This window comes from Puma concolor, chromosome E4 (assembly GCF_028749965.1).
Source record: "Puma concolor isolate L17-30 chromosome E4, mPumCon1.1.hap2, whole genome shotgun sequence".
NCBI classification, from domain to species: Eukaryota; Metazoa; Chordata; class Mammalia; order Carnivora; family Felidae; genus Puma; species Puma concolor.
Genome location: NC_141683.1, coordinates 46,803,534 through 46,822,073, shown reverse-complemented (window position 1 = coordinate 46,822,073; position 18,540 = coordinate 46,803,534). Strand labels below are relative to the sequence as shown.

Sequence of the window (18,540 nt, the reverse complement as noted above, 5' to 3'; positions counted from 1 at the left end):
AAATTAGTTAGAAAAAGACAAATACCATGTGACTTCACTCATACGAGGACTTTAAGAGACAAAACAGATGAACATAAGGGAAGGGAAACAAAAACAATATAAAAACAGGGAGGGGGACAAAGCATAAGAGACTAATAAATATGGAGAACAAACAGGGTTACTAGAGGAGGTGTGGGAGGGGGGATGGGCTAAATGGGTAAGGGGCATTAAGGAATCTACTCCTGAAATCATAGTTGCACTACATGCTAACTAATTCGGATATAAATTTAAAAAAAAATAAAGTATTATGTTGAAAAAAAAAATGAGTGGGGTGCCTGGGTGGCTCAGTCGGTTAAACGTCTGACTTCGGCTCAGGTCCTGGTCTCATGGTTTGTAGGTTCAAGCCCTCCATCAGGCTCTGTGCTGACAGCTCAGAGCCTGGAGCCTGCTTTGGATTCTGTCTCTCTCTCTCTCTCTGCACTCCCTTGCTCACACTCCTTTTCTCTCACTGAAATAAACATAAAAAAAATTTAAATATTAAAAAAAATTTTTAATTAAAAAATGGGTAAAGACTTGCATAGACACATTTCTCCAGAGAAGATACACATATGACCAATAGACACATGAAAAAAAAAATGTTCAAGATTACTAATCATGAGAAAGATCAGGGGCGGGTGGGTAGCTCAGTCAGTTGAGAGTGTGACATTGGCTCAGGTCATGATCTCATGGTTCGTGAGTTCAAGCCCTGCATTGGGCTCTGTGCTGACAGACAGCTCAGAGCCTGGAGCCTGCTTCAGATTCTGTGTCTCCCTCTCTCTCTCTGCCCCTCTTCCACTTGTGCACACGCTCTCTCTCTCTCTCTCTCAAAAATAAACATTAAAAATAAAAAGATGCAAATCAAAACCACGAGACATCACACTTCACACCCATTAGGATGGCTATAGGACTATTATCAAAAACAAACAAACAAACAAAAAAACACCAGAAAAATCACAAGTGTTGGTGAAGATATGGCAAAACTCAAACCTTAGTGCATTGCTGGTGGGAATGTAAAATGACACAGCCATTTTTGAATAAAGTATGGCAAGTCCCTCAAAAAAAAAAAAAAAAACACAGAATTACCATATGATCCAGCAATTCCAATTCTAGGTATATATCTGAAAGAATTGAAAGCAGGGACTAAAACAGGTATCTGTACACCCATATTCTTAACATTTATTCACAATAACCAAAAGGTAAAAACAATTCAAATGCCCATCAGTAGTTAATGGGTAAACAAAATGTAGTACACACATATAATGAAATATTATTCTGCTTCAAAATGGACTGAAGTTCTAAGGCACGCTACACATGGATGAAACTTTCAAACATTATTCTACGTTAAAAAAAAAAAAAAAAAAAGGCCAAACACAAAGGGACAAAGATAGTACGATTCCACTTACATGAAATACCAGAATAGCCAAATTTGAAGAAAGTAGAATAATGGTTACCAGGAGCTGGGGGGAGGAGCTAATGAAGAATTCGTATTATTAAATATAGAGTATCAGTTTGGGATGAAGAAGAAGTTCTGGAGATGTAGAGTGGTGATGGTTATACAACAATGTGAATATACTTAATGCCACTGGATTCCACAATTAAAAACGGCAAGTTTTATATTATATGTATTTTACCACATAAAAAAGATTTTTAAAATGCTTTTAAACAGGAAATGGTATGCATTTTCTAGGAAGGGGTGAAAAGTTGAATTCGGTTTTGGATCTGTTGCATACGATAAGGTATACACAGGTCATCTATAAGAGTTAACACATCTGAAGCACGAAAGGTTCTGGTGGAAAATTTCACCCTATAGTAGTCAAAACTGTAAGAGAAAAGAACATGAAGTATGAAAAGAAAAGTGGAATAAGAATCAAAGAAAACTCTGGGCTTGTTAACTGAACTCACAGGCATAAGAAGAGTACTATTCAAAATTATTCCACCATATCAATATTATGAATTATCTGCATCTGGTTCAAAACACCTCATCAGCAATACTACTCAACAGGAAGAAACCTATTTGTGTCCCTCAACCCCGCTATATAAACTATTCTTTGAACACAAGACAAAAATCAAAGTATAAAATCCTGCCAGGGCTCAAATAAAGTACCTATTTCACAGGATCCCGTGAAGAATATGATAGCTATTCTTGTTACAGTAAAAATGAGACAATGCAGCCTAACCTATCCAACCTACATTTCTAACAACAAAGAAAAAAACTGTGTTATTGTTCCTGAGGGATAATAAACAGGAATCATAATTTATTATATAGAGCTAATTTACACTTTGGGCTATGATACCAACTTAAGATACACTAAAATATTCCATTTATAAATTTTTAGTGGCCTTCTGAATTAAGTCTCCAACTGTGGTACGCTGAATGATGGGGCCTAAAGATGCCCACGGCCTAATGCCCAGAATTTGTGGCTATGTTACTTTACATGACAAAAAGGACTTTCCAGTGTGATTAAATTAAGAATCTGAGATGGGGATACTATCCTGTATTATTTGAGTTTGGTCCAATATAATAATCACAAGAGTTCTTATAAGGGAGAAGGCAATGTGATAAAGGACAAAGGGATAGTAGTCAAGAGCAAAATCAAAAATGCTATACTGTTAGCCCGAAGATGGAAGACGGACGCAGGAGCCATGAAGTGTTGGCAGCCTCACTACAAGCGACAAAGGAAAGGATATGAATTCTCCCCTAGAGCTTCCAGAAGAAATGCAGCTTCTGTCAGAACTGTAATGTAATAAACTTGTGTTGTTTTAAAGCCCCTATATTGTGGTAAATTGTTACAGCAACAATAGGAAACTAACATACCAGGTGAACCATATTATCATGAGAAGCCAAGGGCAGAGAGAGAAATTGAAAAAAAAATAAGTTCATCAGTTTACTTGCCCAATGGAGTCTTGGCTTCTGCCAAAAGAAAAACACATCCACAAGAAAAACAGTCTTCCCCTCGATAAGTTCTCAAATTTGGCTGAATATAGGTATCAACTGGAGAGCTTTTAAACAATTCTGGTACAAGGTCCCATTTCAGGCCAATTGAATCATTAACTCTTGGGGCTCTATTGTTAGAAAGTTAGCCAGGTGGTTTTTATGTACAGCCACAGTTGAAAACTTGCTGTTCTAGATAAAGATTGGTTTTTAGTGACCTAAGAAACCCATGGCATTTCAAAATACTACTAGAAGTTCCTGAAACTGTCCCCACAAAAGATGAGGTTCACCATTCATTCATTCATGGGTTTCATGTATGTTTTCCTAACTTTACCTTTGACGAAAAGTTATCCTAGGTAAGAAGTTGCCTAAGTAAATTACAAAAGTAAAAACTACTGGATTAAAAGGCAGGTAAATTTTGTTGTTCTGACAAATACTGCTAAATTGCTATACCAATTTACCCTTCGACTAATTAAATTAACAACATTTTTTTTTAAAGCCTATCCAATCTAATGGGTAGGAAAACGATATTTCATTGCTGCTTTAACCTGCAAGGCTTCAATCATGAGTGAAGCTAAGTATCTTTTCATTTCTTTCTTGGTCTTTTTTTTTGGTCTGTCAGTTACTTACTACATATCCATTTCTATTCCTTTTTCTTAAAGCTGATTTGAAAAAACCCTTTTTCTGTTAAGGAAATTGGTCTTTTTGTTAAGTGACCCATTGTCCATGACAGTTAAATATTTTTTCCCAATTTGTTTTTCTGTCTTTTTGCTTTGACTTCTTAAGGCCATAGGTTCTATTTCGTATTTATTTTTTAACATATTTATTTTTTCCTCTATGGCTTCTTTAGAAACCTAAGCCACACTCTAAATCCATACTATAAAATTATTAAAACCACCCCCCCATACTTTCTTCTAATATTTTCAGAGTTTCATTTTTTACATTTAAGAACTCAGGAACTGCACTCCTTTCCCTGCCACCATGTAACTAACTGGCAACATCATTTACTGTTTAGTTTATCTCTTTTCCACTGACGAAGTTACCATGCTAGCATTTTAACTCATAACAAAAAATGGAGGAAAAAAAATGTATAAATGTGGGTATATTCATATATGCTTATATGATGTGTATATATGAAAATTCTAAAATACAAGCTTAACATACTAACTTCTTACAGTTAACAATGAATGTGCTGCCGAACTAAGGTATACAGAATCTACAAATTCCTTAATAAGGTTATGGAATATGAAAGTAATCATCAGGCACACTGTCTCCTCCTTTCTCTTTGCAAAAGCACTACAACTGTCACCAAGACTAACTTTTCCTCAAAAGCTGTGATGAATAGTTTCCCCTAGTAGTTTTTCCCATGTTTATACTCAGCTTTGCAAAATATTTGTTGCCACTAGGTGGAGACAATTTGATAACAGGAATATTGGTTACTGAAATAAGAGTAGCCATAAATTTTCTACAAATATTCTCCAATGGTAAACTAGGGCTACCCATTTTAGCTGAGGATCCAGTTTCCTCATTTGTAAATTTAAGAATTCAAATAAAGTATTATCAAGAGCCCTCTTAACTCCTAATATTTTGTAGATCAAAAAGCTTGCTTAAATGTCCTTTAACAAGTACAATGCCTGGAGTACTGTCCTCTTAAGCTACAAAGGTACGCTACCTTTAGAACTTCTTTCAACTTGAATACTTCACCCAATCATAACCAGTTTCCTCCCATCTTTTCAAAGCAGGTCAAAAGAGGCATATTGTTCACACATCTAGCATTCCAAGTCACAACCAAGGCTATCTGCACTATTTTTCCTTCTCTTAAAAAAAATAGCTGATATCCTACTTCTCCACATCCATCTGGCCTGTTTGCACACATATTTTAAACAATGATGTAGCTATATATTTTTCTTTGAAACTAGTATCCAAGGTACTATAAACCTGAGGGATTTTTTTTTCTCTTGTGCTATTTATTTTTTGCCACTTTTGGTCAAAACCTTCCATTTTTGTTGGTTTCCTGAATTATTAACTGTCTGTCCCTCTGTCAAGACATTCCTCACACTGACGCTACACCTCCTGGTTCTCATCTGCCAGTCTAGATTTTATAACTCTTCTAAAGTCTCAACCTCTGCTTGCCTAAGGGGTTTCCAATCTGCTTCATCCAATTACTCGAATCTAGTGACCTACTGCCAAACCACTGACTCATTAGCAATTAGAGCTCAGACTTTGGCATAATCTAGGCTCTCAGCCCTGTACACACACCAACTCCATACCACAAACTAACCACATTCTTAGAGAGGGACTACTTTTCATTCTCCCAGTACCCTAAGACCAAGAGACACAAAAGACATTGATAATTTCCTGAGCAGAGCAGAAAAAATCAAGTTCCTAAAGTAGAACAAGGTAGGTTACCAACTTCTTTCACATCCCTCCCCAGATTACAGGAAACTAAACAAGGGACCATACTGATATGGTAACAGTAGCCAGGTTACTATTGGGCTGTAGACTGCTGCTCAGTATCATCAGCATACATGGTCAGCCACCCCAAAACATTGCAGATTTAACGACACAGAGAGATCAGTACCTCTACTTTTGAGAGGAAGATGTCAAACACAACTAAAACATAAAGCAATGCTTAAAAATTTACACTTTGTTTATCATTAATGACAAGTTTATCATTAATGACAAAGCTAAAAAGTCTAGTAACTACGGAGTTTTTTAGTCCAAAGCCCCATATGCCAGAATAGAAGTTAACTATTGAAAAGTGGTAAACCAAGGTCATTATCCTTTCCTGGGATGAGAAATGTCCATTAAGTGTAGATTCCTGCCAGAAGCAAAAGTGCCAAAAAACACATACATTAGCTTTAGCAAGTAACAGTGTAGGAAATCACAGCAACACTCCTGTGTTACGAAAATATAGCAACAGGGTCTACGTTTGCAGCCAGAGCATATCTGATGAAAAATTAAATTTGTGGTAAGACAATGACAAAAGAAAATGATTAGATTAAGAAAGGTAAGACAAAGCTGAAGGCCGATGCCACCACATTCTCTTTCAACAGCAACTGGAATGAATAACCCTTTCAGAAAGCAGTGAGGGCAATTCATTTCCAGAGACACAAAAACGTGTTTTTTTGTTTTTGTTTTGAGAGAGAACAAGCGTGAGCCGGGGAGGGGCAAATAGAGAGGGAGAAAGAATCCCAAGCAGGCTCCACAGTCAGCGCAGAGCCCAACACAGGGCTCAATCTCACAACCACAAAATCATGACCTGAGAGGAAATCAAGAGTTGGACACTTAACCAACTGAGCCACCCAGGCGCCCCAACATTTGTATTCTTTTACCCAGTCCTAGGAAATAATGTTATTAATAACAGATAACATTTACTAAGTGTTTACTACTTTCCATGAAATGTTGCTTACTCCTAACAACCCTATGAGTAGGTACTATTATTTTCCTCATCTAAGAAATAAGGAAATTGAGCCAAAATATGAATGAATGAATGAATGAATGAATGAATAAATAAGCAAGCAACTTACTTAAAGGTCTCACAGTAAATGTCAAAGGCAAAACTCAAACCTAGGTCTGTTGGACTAAGAAGGCCATACCCTTAACCACCATACCAAACACTACTGTTAATACTTCAATACCATCACCAACAGCAGGGAGGCATTTGCAACATCAACATCAGGAAATTTCTTCAACCATTAAAAATAACAATTATTAATGTGATATGTAATGACTAGTAATACCTGCAAGGTAAAGTGATAACAGAGGCACTAATTTGCATCTGTGCTACAATTGCAGTTATGTAAAAGTTATGTTCTAAAAGGTAACAGAGTTATTTAAGAGTTTGCGGAGGGGGTTTCCATTTTTCAACTCCCAAAACAATAAGCACAGATTTTAACAGTTTTAAGACAACAACAGAGGGGCGCCTGGGTGGCGCAGTCGGTTAAGCGTCCGACTTCAGCCAGGTCACGATCTCGCGGTCCGTGAGTTCGAGCCCCGCGTCAGGCTCTGGGCTGATGGCTCAGAGCCTGGAGCCTGTTTCCGATTCTGTGTCTCCCTCTCTCTCTGCCCCTCCCCCGTTCGTGCTCTGTCTCTCTCTGTCCCCAAAAAAAATAAACGTTGAAAAAAAAAATTTTTTTAAAGACAACAACAGATAAGAACAAAGGAGTAAAGAATGTGTTTCTGGTATCCCTTTGCTACACAGCATAAATTTTCTCTTGCAGAAAGAGAAGAAAAACAATTATGTCCCTATATATTTTCCATAGTAGCAGCCAGACTGGGACTCAGGAAACCCCAATTTTCATTTGGGGTTCTTGAAACAATTCCAAAAGATAAACATTTTTAACCTTTCTTCTGTTTTGGCCTTTCTTATCTCCTAGTTTCTGCAACTTGCATCAAAAAGCATCAAAAAAAGTTTTAAATTGAAAAAAGCAGCTCCCGGGGTATCAAAGCCCAGGGTCTTAGAAGAATGAAAAAGAAATCAGAAACTCTGGGGCACCTAGGTGGCTCAGTCGGTTAAGCGTCTGACTTCAGCTCAGGTCCTGATTTCACGGTTCAGTTGGTGGGTTCGAGCCTCAAATCAGTGGAACATGTGCTGTCAGCACAGAGCCTGGAGCCTGCTTTGATTCTCTCTCTCTCTCTCTCTCTCTCTCTCTCTCTCTCTCTGCCCCTCCCCCACTCACATTCTTTCTCTCTCTCTCAGTCTCTCTCTCTCTCAAAAATAAAATAAACACTAAAAAAAAAATTAAAAAAAAACAGAAACTCTGAAGATAGAAGTTTTTATATATAGCTCTAACAAATCCAAAGATTAGCAAAATCTTTAGGTCCATGAAAAAAGCAAACAAAAATTTGACACAGCTCATATAGACACTGGAAATCAGTATGATTTTGAGTTAGTCAATATATAGATCTAACCCTCTTTATTTAAAAAAATTTTTTTTAAATATTTACTTGAGAGAGAGACAGAGACAGCACACATGTGCGTGAGAGAGAGCCCAAATAGGCAAGGGGCAGAGGGAGGGAGACACAGAATACAAAAGAAGCCTTCAGGCTCTGAGGGGTCAGCACACAGCCCGACACAGGGCTGGAACTCACCCACGAGATCATGACCTGAGCAGAAGTTAGACACTTAACCGACCGAGCCACCCAGGCACCCCAGATCTAACCCTCTTTACAAAACAAGTATGTTTTAGGTGAAAAATAGCTGTAATACACACGCACACACACACATATGTAAAATGTCCATTAAGACAGAGTTCTTATTAGAAACAAAAATCTATATAATTAAATATGTATATATCAAAATAGTTTTTAAAAACTACTTGTTAGCAACTCAACTCTGACAAACTTAATGGGAGTTCTTCAAATAATGGTAAAAACAGAAAACCATAATCATAATAAAGAAAAACTTTGGGTGCCTGGCCAGTTCTGTCAGGGGAGCACACAACTATTTATTGGGTCTCAGGACTGTGAGATCAAGCCCCATGTTGGGTGTGGAGATTACTTAAAAACAAAATCTTAAAAAAATAAAATAAAAACTTAAGTAGCTAAAGTAGTGAAATCATTCACTACTAAGTGAAAGTGATTTTATATTATTAAACAATTAACAAAAACCAAAACTGACATTAATTCAATACAAGATACTGTTTGCAGGCACTTTTCATACAGTTTTCCCTCTACTACTTTTTAACAAAATCCTTTAAGTCTACGTACGGTTCTTAACTTTGACTCCACACCCCCACTGAGAATCTGATCAAAGTTAAGAACTCTTACTTGGTGGCTGGGGAGGCAGGAAGCGGGGGAGATCCCACACAAAAGAACACACGCCCCAAATCTCAGAAAAGTCGTGGTCCCTTAAGAGATCCCAGGACTGAAGACCAAGAACACTTGTTCTAAAAAAGAATTCCAAAACGTAAACAGAAAAACCAGAGGCTATCTCAAAATCCTTCTCAGTTTTATCAGCTATACTGTAACAAGCTACTGCCACTGAAAACAATTACAGATTTGTTCCTGCAAAGGTAAACTTATGGAGACAATAGGTATTGCTTGTTAATCACTTCCATCTGGCTGCCACAGTGAATTTTGGACCTCCCTACCACAATGTAAATACAAAGCTAAAAGGAACCTCAGGATCCAACCACTATTTACATCCGCTTGAAGTATTATGCCATTTTCAAAAATGTTACCAAACTGGTATGGCATAGAAAATGTTTGTGATATCAAGTTAACTTTAAAAAACACACATAAACTCAGGTCTATATATAAAATACAACTAAAACTATGTTTTAAAGAAACAAACAGGGGCGCCTGGGTGGCGCAGTCGGTTAAGCGTCCGACTTCAGCCAGGTCACGATCTCGCGGTCCATGAGTTCGAGCCCCGCGTCAGGCTCTGGGCTGATGGCTCGGAGCCTGGAGCCTGTTTCCGATTCTGTGTCTCCCTCTCTCTCTGCCCCTCCCCCGTTCATGCTCTGTCTCTCTCTGTCCCAAAAATAAATAAAAACGTTGAAAAAAAAAAATTAAAAAAAAAAAATACACTTCTGAATCATTTATGCAACATACTGTCCAAAAAGTTTCAGAATATATTAAATTGGCATTAATGATCATGTTATCTATATTAAACATAGCTGTAATATTACCTTTCAAAAAGTTACGGAGGCTTCTGGGAAAAAAAATATTTCAGGAGGCTACACTAGTAAGTAAATACTGGTTAACCAAAACTGGCAATGAGACCTATGTTTAAATACAAATGTAATCAATTATAATAAAATTAAGGACAAAGAAATGGAGTCTTAATATTTTAGACAATGCTCAACTATCATTATTAGAGAGCCTTTATCCTATTCCATTACTTCAGAGTCACATGAGACAACAGTTCTTGGAGGACACTACCTCATAAAAATTAAAAACTAGAAAAAAGCATCTTTCCACTAATTCAACGAGGCATGTTTTCTTCACAAATATGCCAATTAACATTTTTAAGTAAGTTCATTAAAAGTAACAACAGATATAATTTCTAATTTTGTTAAGTGTAATGTTAAAAGCAGGTATTTTCTGTAATTGATATCATAAAATAACATAGAAGTAAAACAAAATCACAATAGGTTAATTTCCAGTCAAAATAGTAATAACATTGGTTTCCCTACTCCCCCAGGCCCTAGTCATTTAAACAATCTACAGAGTGGTAGTTTTGTTCTTAATGTTTAAGTAAAATTTGGGGTACTACTGTCTAATGATATAAGCAAGATATTTAACCCTGGTGCGAAGAAATTAACGAGGAATGTCAACCTTAAGATACAATTATTTAAGTGATAGAAATACTATATTGTAAACCAGACTTGGGCAAAGTAGGGTTGTAAGATGTCCACAACTCTTCCCAAACCCCATTTCCATTTCCACCCTGACAACTTTTAAACATGAAAACTCCTTTTAAAGTAGGCACAGAACTATAACCAGGACCCATGTAAGAGATCAATCCATCTCAGTCTTTCTTCATACACCCCGTATATTTACAAAGTTCTTTGCTGTTTACAAAACCTCCTACCTACACTACCTCTTAGGGTCTTTACAAATAACCTGTGAGGTCAAAAAGGGTGGGATTTTTTTGTTTTTGTTTTTAAATAGAAAACAGAAAGGCCAATAATCTTGCTTACAGTGAAACCAGACCTAGAAACCAAGACTCCTGCCTTCAATTCTGAAACTCTTTCCACTATACACAACACTACCCCTTCTGTAATACAGTAAAGCCTTCTATAAAACATCTGGCTGGATTCCAAGACAGCAGTCCCAGACTGAATTGGACTCTATATAGCAAATAGTGTAAATAGTGAGGGTTTAATGCAATTACTGGCATGGAGGCATACATCTTTTTAAAAGTGAAGAATCAGTCGATTTTAAGTTGGTTTAAGTTAATAGTGTAAGTATGATGGTGGAAACAAACAGAACACTCTTCTAAAAAGAAGTCAAAATGAAAATACTACAGATATGCAAGTTTTACAATAGCTAATAGAAGTAGTGGTCAGCAATACAGGGAATAGGAAAAACAGAGACAAAGAATGGATAATTAAAAAGAACAGTGTAAAGAGACACTGTATGATATTTTTTATTTTTAGGAAATAAAATGAGGGGCTTCTGTCTTTTCTTTCCCTCAGAAGTAACTGTGAGACTTCAGAACATTAGGCTATATAACAATAAAAGAGGTAGAAGAGGATTTTACTTAGCCGCTAAATGAATCCCTGCCAAAATTTCTGGCTCTGGAACAAAAAACCCAGTCATATTTCTAGATCAGCTGCTGGTACCATACAGTTTGAGTTAACCGATTATTTTAAACTTTCAATTCTCACATCTGTAAAATCAAACAACACTACTTAAACTATTTTCTTTTTTAAGGTTTATTTATTTATTTTGAAAGAGAGGGAGGGAGAGGCAGACAGAGAGGGAGAGAAGAAATCCCAAGCAGGTTCCGCACTCTCAGCGTGAAGCCCAATGCAGGGCTTGAACCAAAGAAACAGGAGGTCATGACCTGAGCCGAAATCAAGAGCCAGACACTCAACTGAGCCGCCCAGGCACCCCAACGTAAACTATTTTCTAATGACCTTGGAAGAAGGAACAATGCTTGCAAAAGTAATGAACATTTTAATTCCCATTATCCACTGCAAAAATAAATATTTCTCAAACATCTTATATATTCACAGTACTAGGCTACGCTAAAAGTGCAGAGAAAGTAATGGTCTTTACAACCTAAATCAATAAGGCACAGAGATACGCTTAACTAATAATTATGATTACATAACAAAATTGAGGCATCTCAGAGAAACAGCTTTCATAGGAGTTGAGCTAAACACAGCAGAGAATGAAGTTGGATTCGATCAAGATACAAAATAAAAATAGTCATTAAGTTTAGCCAGGCAGAGAAGAGGCAAGTAGGTTGCAACGTCCTTTGGGTTCCCAAAGCACATCACTCGTCTGTTATTGGACTTAACACACTGTAAGATGGTTTATTTGTCATCCTCACTTAGACCGTAAATTCCTCTATGACCGAGACCTTGTTCAATTCGTTTTTCTATCCCTATCCCTAGCATAGGGTCTGGCACACAGAAGATAACCAACACATTTTTTTTTGAACAGGCAAGGACAAGATTCCCTATTTAAACTACTGTATTTTAACCTACACTAATCTGTGCAGATCATTTACTCATTGTCTCTCAACTCCAAAACCACCATTTTAGACTCTGCTCTATGGTGACAAGGCTAGGACTGTACAACTGTATCTCAGGACTCTTCTGCCAGCTCTTCCAAGGAGCTCCCTGTTAGGCTTTGACAGTGGAGGTAGTAAAAAGAGGCTGGAAAGCAGGAAGAGGACTTCCTTTCAGTTCCTGGCAGCAGCAACTGATTCCAGACTCCAGCTTCTTTGGGTACTTTTGGGTACTTCCAGAACCTGATCAGCAGCTGAACAAAGATGACCTCCTCAAAGGTTCAGAACCAGACCAATGGAATCTGCTTTCTGAGCTCTTAAATCAATTATATTGTACTGTTCTCTTTTGCTCTTACAACCATCTAACCAACTCCCTATATTACATCACCTCTGTTGAAATCCTTATTGAAGTCTGTTTTTTCTACCCAGGACTAATATATCGTCAACAGTGATTCCAACTGCTCTCCTTTGAGAGATCTTACTGCTTCACTGAAAGGGAAAAGTAAAGAAAATTGGGTGTTATTCCGAGAGATAAAATCTGTTCTAGATTCTATAATAGATAACTCAAAACCCTTTAAATTTGTTGAGGGTGGGACGCCTAGTTGGCTCAGTCGGTAGAGCATGCGATTCTTGATCTCAGGTTGTGAGTTCCAGCCCCACGTTAGGTAGGCATAGAGATTACTTAAAATCTTTTTTTAAAAAATTGTTGAGTTGCAGCATAAAAATCGTTATCTTTTGTGATTTAAACTATCCAACTTGGAGGGGTGCCTGGGTGGCTCAGTCAGTTGAACATCTGACTTCAGTTCAGGTCATGATCTCAAAGCTCAGCTCAGGAGTTCGAGCCCCGCCTCAGGCTCTTTGCTGACAGCTCAGAGCCCGAGCCTGCTTTGGATTCTGTGTCTCCGCAACCCCCCCCCCCCCATCTGTCTCTCTGTCTCTCTGTCTCTCTCTCTCTCTCTCTCTCTCACAAAAATAAACATTAAAAAAATTTTTAAACTGTCTAACATGGAAAGAAAAAGAGAAAATGAGAAATATTTCAACAGTGCAGGCTATTCCAAGCACACACAATCACCTTTTACTAGAGCACATATCCTAGGGAAAATGTGAGATGGTAGAGCTGATCTGCTGTTCTTCAAAGGTCTCAGCTCCCACAAGCCTCTCCTCGTAAAAGCATAATACCATGCTGAATGTGATTCTTACAGTAAATAAATACATTTGGGAGCACCTGGCTGGCTCAAGTAATGGAGCATGCAACTCCTGATCTCAGGGTCATGAGTTCAAGCCCCACATTGGGCAGAGTTTACTTAAAAAAACAAGTAAAATATTTTTAAAAATAAATAAATACATGTTTTTGCTGTTGTTCAACATGGCTCCTAAAGGCAACTTTATCCAGTGTTCAACAAAAGAAACAGCAATCTGTTCTAAATACTAAAGCTGAGCTGAATGTATTGGTACAGCATTCTCCCTTCCCTACAGATCTTCAAGCATCATTGTTGTTGTTTTTTTTTTTAACCACATGTGACTTTCATTTTACGCATAGACTTTAGAATCTAACCTCTTCATAAAATACAACTCTACAGTGGAAACAAAAAGAAATCTCCCTTGAAGGAGGGTCCATAATCAACACATCTGTTGAAAATAAATGACCAAAATGCTTTGATAAGTTTTCATATGGTCTGTTACTTCACTTAATTAAATGTCATTAGACAATTTAACCTCAGGTTAATTTCAAAAATGTTTTATTATTGTACTTATTTTTTTCAATTATGACAAAATGGCAGATATGTAGAAGCAGCAAACATGTTGTTACTCCATCTCTAAATGAAATGGGAGAAAGCAAATTCAAGCAACAGCACTCTTTCTCGGATTTTAGCCACGCATACATCGCTGCTGAGCTTTCAACATGAGTATGCTTAGGCCCAGACAAACTATACTAGTCCACTTCAGGTGCCTAACATCTATAAAACAAAACAGAAGTGAAAAGAATTTTAAACTTAAAAGTCCATGGCCAGTTCCACAGAGCATAAAACTGGATAGCAGACCACCTCCCCCCACTTACCATCTACATCTATAAAGTCAGTTATATTCATTACCCACCTCCTGCTACAAACATACTAACACCAGCTTCTACTTAAGTGCCAAGAGTCTGATTACCACAGTCAGTATGTCCATGTAAAATCAACCAAAATGTATTCCTTACAACAAGAAACACCAAAGGACCCATTTGACACATTAGGTGGAAGACTACAGGGTGGGGATAAAAGAATACTTTGACCTACAGAGAGGGAATGGAAAGGGCAAATATTATTGTACCTCTTTGTACCCCCAAATTATAGGGGGATCTACTCAGTCAGATGCAAATAAATATTCAACAAGTTACTACGATAACTAAGATTTCAGAAAACGGAAAAAAATGAGGAAATTAAATAACTGGTGTCTAAGGACAATGTCTTCACATCATATGTAATAAACAACACTAATTAATCAAGTGTAGATCTGTATGTGGGCAGAATGTGCATAATTTCACAGTATTTTTCCTTTTTTAAAAATGGCAAACTCTGATGTATTTAGTTTCTCCAGATTTAATAAATGAGTTGCTACAAAATTATGAGGTACTTTAAGTCATACTAAAAATGTGTCCATAACTTTAATAAAGTGCATTTTAATATTAACTCACTTCTCTTGCTGGAAGGAATTATGCTTCTTTGATAATGTATAGAAACTGTCACTAAAACATATATTATTCATCAGACACACATCACCTTTACTCCAAAGACCGCATAATATAAACACAAATCATGAATAAATCAGATTAAAGAGATAGACCTGACACTACACACTGAAGGTCAGTAATGGAAAAATGAAATTCCTAAGATGTTTGCTGACCTGCTGTACACAGTATCCATGTCCACAAAAACCTGGGAGCTAGCTGTCTGGGTATTCAATACAGGCAGAGAGAAACTCAAAATTCTCACAATGTCTCAGTATTTTCAATGTCTGCATTGTTCACATAATGTTAATGGCTCTAATTTGAAATTTTTCTGTGTAGCACATTTGAGGACCACCAGCATATTTTTAAATACTCAGACTAGCCTACTGAGGCAGTTTTCCTTCATAAAATTCTCCATTTCACTCTCACACCTACTATAATTAACCTCAAATGTGGATTCCACAAGCGTACCTGAAGGAAACCACTCAAAACCTCAGAAAAAGTGAGGGGCCATATTTGCTGTGCTATCTCTGGAAAATGGAGTCTTATGTAACTACCCACTATTTTACAAAAAAGCACGTTAAATGTACAATCAAGATTTAAAAGATACCTGTTGCCTGTGACAAACAAGTTTCAGGGTGAAAAAGGAATAACCAAAAGTCTTACTGCTTCCATTTAAATTCTTTGTAAATCAAGGGTCAAATATTCACTGTAAGAAGCTGGATCTGACATCAATCTAAGTTATTAAAAAATTCAACAATTATACCCTAATGCAAGTGGGGAAAGGAGATTATCTACCAATTACACTAAGTATTCCAGCTTACCGTCTTGGAACTCACCAAAAGTAGATTATGTAATGCAAATCACTCATATGTTAGTTTTAAACATAATTCTCAGTCTAAAACACTAAAGCCGTGTCTCACTTATTTTTAGTTTTTAAAAGTAAAGCCTATTACCAAAACACTGAATGCAAACCTATCCTTTTCATAGCAAACAAATTTCTTCACACACCTCAAGGAAACCTATCAATTTCAAACCACTTTACCCCTTAAAGGCACACGTTCTCTCAAACTTCTGACAGCCATGCAGTACATACCCAAAAAGGTTTGAAGGAGATAAGACTATAAAGCCATTATGGTCTTAACAGGCAAATAATCGGAATGAATCTCGAAGTTTGAAAGACGAATTTTTACTAACAGTATCTCTGGAAGGAAACAAGGCGGCTACTTCTATAGGAGGGTAAAGATCCTGACAACCGGCACTACCGCTCCCTGGCGACACCCGGTACCAAACATCTCAGCGTCAACGACAGGGTTCGAAACGCGAAGCTTCCATCAGAAACAAACCAAGACACCCCCTCCCCCCACGACTCTCCTCCGGGGCAACCTCGCGGTTTTAGAAAGCAGCAACAGATACTCCCGGGGAGGCAGGCGGCACTCCAGGAATGTTTTAACCGTGAGGGGGTCTCTCCGCAAGCCCACAAGATACCCCGACGCCGAGTAGCGCCTCCATACCCGAACCCCGACTCCAGCACCGCGGGGGAAAGGGGGTATTTTGCACAAAGCGCCCCTACCCCACCCCCACGGTGCAGACACATACCCCCGGCAGCGAGGGGGAAGTCCGGAGGAAAACCCCCACATTCCACGCCGCTGGCCTCCGAAGAGAGGCCCCCAGAGAGGATGGGGCCCCAGCCCCGGGAGACGAAGGGGCCGCAACGCAGCCCCGGCCTCCGCGCTGAGGAGCGGAGAGTGAGGGACTCCCAGCGAAGGAAGGAATCCAATCCCCGAGCTTCGCCCACCGGGTCCTCCGCAAACCGGACCCACCACCTCCGCCGAGACCCTCGAAGAAACGGGAACAATGAGGAGCTGCCTCCCCCGCCATCCCCGCCCCGAGAGCGGCCGGGGGCGGCAACGACGCCATCTCCCCTCACACCCCCGCGGGCAACACACCCCCGGCCCCAGGGCCGCCGTCAGCCGCCCGCTGCCCGACCAAGCCGACGCGTGTCTCGGCCCGCCGTTCCCGCTCCCTTCGCCTCCCCGCCCGCCCCACTCACCGGCTCCTGCTCCAGCCCGGGACGCCGCTGGCCGCGGCCAGACCGAGACTCAGGTACAAGCCGCCGCGGCCGCCGGCGCCGCCGCACAATATGGCGAGCCTCGGCTTCCGCAATGGAGCTCGGGAAATACAACAGGGGCCGCTCAATATTCATGAGAGACTGAGGGGAAGCCGGCGCGGCCGGCGCTGCGGGGAGGGCGGGAAGGAGCGAGTGAGCAAGGGGGCGGAGGCGCGGGACGGGGGCGTGCACGGCGCGGGGAGGCCCGCGGTGCGAGGGGAGGGGGCGCCGCCGCGTGCTGGCCTGGAGGACGCGAGCCGCCCCTCCCAGAGCCGGCCGGCCCCGCCCCCCCGGCGCCCTCCGCGGGGTCGACGCAGCCCCCGGGCAACGCCCGGATGTCGACGGCGCCGCTTCGTCCTCGCAGTTCTGCCTCCTTGAGCTCTAGTGCCCCTGCCTCGGCCCACCCATTACACCTCCTTGGCCGGCTGCGGGGGTTGGAGCTCAGAGTTCTGCCCTGTGTGACTGCCTCCTGTTTTTACACCCATCCCTCCACCCGGTAGAAATCCTCATTAGGCATTCAACTCTAGAACTTCACCTGAACTTTGGCATCCTGTCTCCCCGTTTAACAAACACAAACCATCCTGGCCGAGTGAACCTACAAAATCTCATTATTCCAGGGAAAATGACCTTCTATTCTAGATTTATATTGTTGGACGTCTGTAAGCATTCTGATTGTTTTCATCAGCTCTATTAGACCTTGCTGCTATTTTATCCCTACCTCCTTGGCCCCTTCCAGTATTCTCTTCTGAACTTGAAGATATAAGAATGGATTAAATAGATGTAATTATTTCCTGAAACACAACCAATTAGTCTACCAAAAAATTATATAAAATGCGAATAATCTATAAGCTGAAGAAGTAACAAGTGAGAGTTCCCTGACCTCAAGGTGTATCATTGGTGAGATGTCATGTTCTCTTGAAGATAACCAGCAATATCAGACAGATAGTAAATATGAAGGCATTTGTGGCATAAAGAAACGGACCACACTGGGAATTGGGGAAACTAAGTTTATAGCCTCCAATGTGTCTCTAACTACACGACATAAGTCAATTGCATAACTTCTCTGGACTTAATTTCCTAAGGAACTAGGATTTGAGTAGGACTGTGGCAGTTTGGAACGGGTAGAAAAAGGACAGGTGCTAAAATAGTAAAGACAACACATTATGTATCCTAGCAAATCCATTAAAGTAAACGAGCAAAACAAGAGCAACTCATTACTCTTTTTCAGTGACTTGAAAACTTTCACCTATTATCTGTAGCTTTAAATAGGAAATGACCATTCTTTGGAGCCTGGCTGGTTCAGTTAGTAGAGCATGCAACTCTTGATCTTGGAGTTGTGAGTTCAAGCCCCATGTTGAGTGTGGAGCCCACTTAAAAGGGGGAAAAAATGACAATTCTCAAACTCTACAAAGCCCCTCAAGGTCAAAAAATCAAAATACAGACGGTCCTCCAACTTACAGTTCCATATATGACTTTTCAACTTAAAAATGATTGCAAGTGTTACTATTCAGCAGAAACCATAATTCAGATTTTGAATTTTGATCTTTTCCTGGGCTAGCTATATGTGGTAGGATACTTTT

At 39.5% G+C, this 18,540-nt stretch overlaps 1 protein-coding gene across 4 annotated transcripts in view; it reads right to left on the bottom strand.

Annotated features, from left to right (window-relative positions):
* The window catches only part of RNF2 (ring finger protein 2), a 48,899-nt gene extending 31,320 nt beyond the window's left edge, over nucleotides 1-17,579 (bottom strand). Inside the window, exon 1 of one of the 4 annotated variants that reach the window (XM_086693376.1) lies at nucleotides 17,496-17,579. The gene's annotated coding sequence lies outside the window, so the exon portion shown is untranslated. Of the gene's footprint in view, nucleotides 1-15,946; nucleotides 16,073-16,903; nucleotides 17,044-17,495 lie in introns of those variants that run through there. The other 3 variants (XM_025921067.2, XM_086693378.1, XM_086693377.1) reach the window with 3 other exon arrangements.
* Between the last annotated feature and the right edge of the window lie 961 nt (nucleotides 17,580-18,540).